The 3,164-nt window shown below is 36.3% G+C and overlaps 1 pseudogene; it reads left to right on the top strand.

Annotated features, from left to right (window-relative positions):
- Positions 1 to 531: 531 nt before the first annotated feature.
- LOC119511998 lies at positions 532 to 828 on the top strand (annotated as a pseudogene).
- Positions 829 to 3,164: the final 2,336 nt, after the last annotated feature.

Below are 3,164 nucleotides of genomic sequence, written 5' to 3'. Positions count from 1 at the left end.
GTATGACAAACATGTGTACCATCATGGAATTATCTGTCCTCTAGGCTCCAGTGCACATTTGGTTTTTCAACAGATCTAGCTCTCCAAATGGCCAGGTTTATAGGCACAGTTGGAGTAGAGATCCCAAGGGCATTATCCGAACTGAGTTCCAGGGAAAACAAAATTAGTTCAAGACATCAAGTGTTTCCCAGTCTAATAGAAGAAATGGCAAGTAAGTGAAAATTACCATGCAGCAGATGCAGTGGAAAAGTAGGGGACCCAGTGGACTCATTGGTACAGAAATGCATATCAATGATATGAGAAATGAAATCAGCTTTGGTGTTATGGGGAAATAATTAAACAATGGTGTAAGGAATAAAACACATACAGAGGGCAGAGGCACAGATTCAGAGCTAAAAGGGACCTTGGAGATCATTATAGCAATACTCTTACTGTTCATTTCATGAAAGAGAATGTGTGGTGCAGTGGTTAAGAATGTAGGCAGGGGGTCAAAATGGCAATCTGCCCTGCTGTTGCACATCAGGCCCATGACTGGATGGTATTTGAAAACAGTATTACAGTGCTGCCGGGTACAATAAACTGGGGTTAAAGAGAGATGACACAGTAGCTGAGAATGAAGATGTAAAAGAAGCCATAAGGCAGCTTCCTGAGAACCTTTATAATGACAGGGTATTTCGCATTAAGAGAGCACCGGACCTGAGCATGAGATTGCAGATCTTGCATAAAGAGCAGTAGACAAATTATGAGGGGGATAAATTCTATCTTGAACCATATCTGAAAGAATCTATTCAGGAAAGAAAAGAGAGAGAAGAATGGGTAAAGAAATAATCATATAATTGAAATGTGGATGCAGCTGTCCTCCAAGTATTTTTATAAAAGTTGGCAAAACCTAAAATGTACAATTTAAGAACTATTTGGGCTACAAATGTATTACTTTAAACAAACACAATTTTTGTAATTGTTGTTGGAGTTTTTGAATTCTAAACCTTATAAAAATCTTAATTACTGATTTCACTTATCTGTTAAAACTCTTTCCAAACTTCTAAGCTATGTTTAGTTGGTGTATAATTGCTTTCTGGGGCTCAGAGAGAATACTTTAATCAGTTTTCACTGGTTGAATAACTTCAATTTACTAAAGGATATAATGTTAGACCAAGTATAATAGTCACCTTTATATTGTCTTTGTTGGTTAGCAAGATGCTTGGAAGCCAGCCCGATAAGGGCCTAATGTGTAGGTATGAAATGGAGCAAGAAGTAAGTGCCGGTACTTGATTTCACCTGAGGTAAACAGCCATCCAGCAGACTGGCTTTCATACATCATGAGTCTTCAGTAGAACGAAAAGAATGAGAAAAGATTCACTCACCAGTTTGCTAAGGTTGAGATCTAGCCCCAGTTCACCCTCTCCAACCACTGGCCTTCAAAATATTTGATTTTGTATCCCACTGATTAAAAAAAATCATGTACATAGTCCCAATATGGAGATGTATAAATCATATGTATGTACTCTTATGTTCATATGTATATTAGGAAAAAAAGTAGATGTTAGAAAAACAGGTACAAATATAAGACAAATTATACGTTCTCTGCAATCCCAGTGACTACTCCACTCTCAAACTATTGTTATTAAAAAAAACAACTGCTGTTATAAAGCATATTGTAAAGACCAAATATGAGTAGTAGTTAAAAGTTTTAAGGTTTTAGGTTGATTATCTTGAATATAAACTAGCACTATTCAGTAATGTCCTTCCCACCCATAAATTCTAAAATGCTTCTTTGGTGGAAGTGAAAGGGATGTAAGCACAGCAAACAGGGAAGGGACTGTGTGGAAACTGCAGTGGTCCACAGCAAGCTTTGCTGTGTGGAGCAGAAATATCTTATTGGGATTTTACCTTGAGGAAAAAAACAGAAAAACAAGTTTTAGATTATATTTTAAATTCTTGAAGAATCAAAAGTGTGTATGGGTATTTAGCAGTGTGTATATGTGTGTATGTGCATGTATGTGTGTATAAATTCTCCCTTGCGCCCCCAAGATGAGATATGATGTTCCACATTTATTATGTTTGTGTTGCAACATGATCATAAAGGGGGTCTTTTAAAATTTTTGTGAAAATATTAGAAAACCCCATCAAATTCCTTAAGGGCCTCTCAAGAAAAAAAAAAAAAAAGAACATAGGTTCTGATCAGACTACATGTGTTCAAATTTGATTTCTCCCCTTATTAAGTTATTTAATTCTTCTGCATCCCAGTTCCCTCAAAAGTACAGCAAGGCATAATGTATAGTGCCTACCTTCTTGTTAAGGGTTAACACATCTAAAATTCTTACAACAGTGGCTGAAATGCAATAGCTGCTCAGTAAATGCAAGCTGTGATTATTTGCAGTTGCAGAAGCTTGGATAGACATTGATAGTCATAAACTGCCATATGTCCATATTGCCAGTGCTTTCCCATTCTGACTTACATCTTCAATCTTAGTTACGGTTTTGCTTTTTGTTTTTTCTTTGTTTTCTTGCTTTTGGTACTAGTTAGTTTTGTAACTTTATTAGCAACCAATTTATTAAAATTATCTAATTTTTGTTAAAAAGTTAGCTTTGTCTTAAGATTATAGAAACTATTACATTTTTATTAATTTACTAAAATTATCTAATTTTTGTTAAAAAGTTAGCTTTGTCTTAAGATTATAGAAACTATTACATTTTTATCAGTGGCAAAAACAAGTGAAGGAACCATTATACTAAAATTTATGGATTGTTCAGCAGACCTTAATAACGAAGCATTTGGAATCTCCTGGTAGCTGGCAGCAGTGGGCCTTCCTGAAAAGGCAATCTAGGCTCAAAAAACCCCTCTAAAAGAGGTAGAGTCTGGCTGCTGACTTACCTACTACTTCTTCTTGGGCTAAGAATTTCCTCCCCTTTTAGGAACTCAAGCACCCAAATATTGGCTCCATATCCAGGGCTATATGGGAGAAGAAAGAAGGGCTTCCCCACCCCACCTCTTGCTTGCAAGTGAGTACACACAAACACATAACACACATGCAGTACCAGACACACATTTATGCACACTGTGACACCTCTGAGCTGAATTGCATGTAGCAATGGTCTTTAAGGATGCATAGTTTATAATGTGCATATTAGTAGGGATCCTAGAAGAAAACAGGTTTCACAGT

The sequence above is a fragment of the Choloepus didactylus genome, chromosome 2 (genome assembly GCF_015220235.1).
Source record: "Choloepus didactylus isolate mChoDid1 chromosome 2, mChoDid1.pri, whole genome shotgun sequence".
In the NCBI taxonomy this organism is placed as follows: Eukaryota; Metazoa; Chordata; class Mammalia; order Pilosa; family Megalonychidae; genus Choloepus; species Choloepus didactylus.
This window is presented reverse-complemented; position numbering and strand designations above follow the sequence as displayed.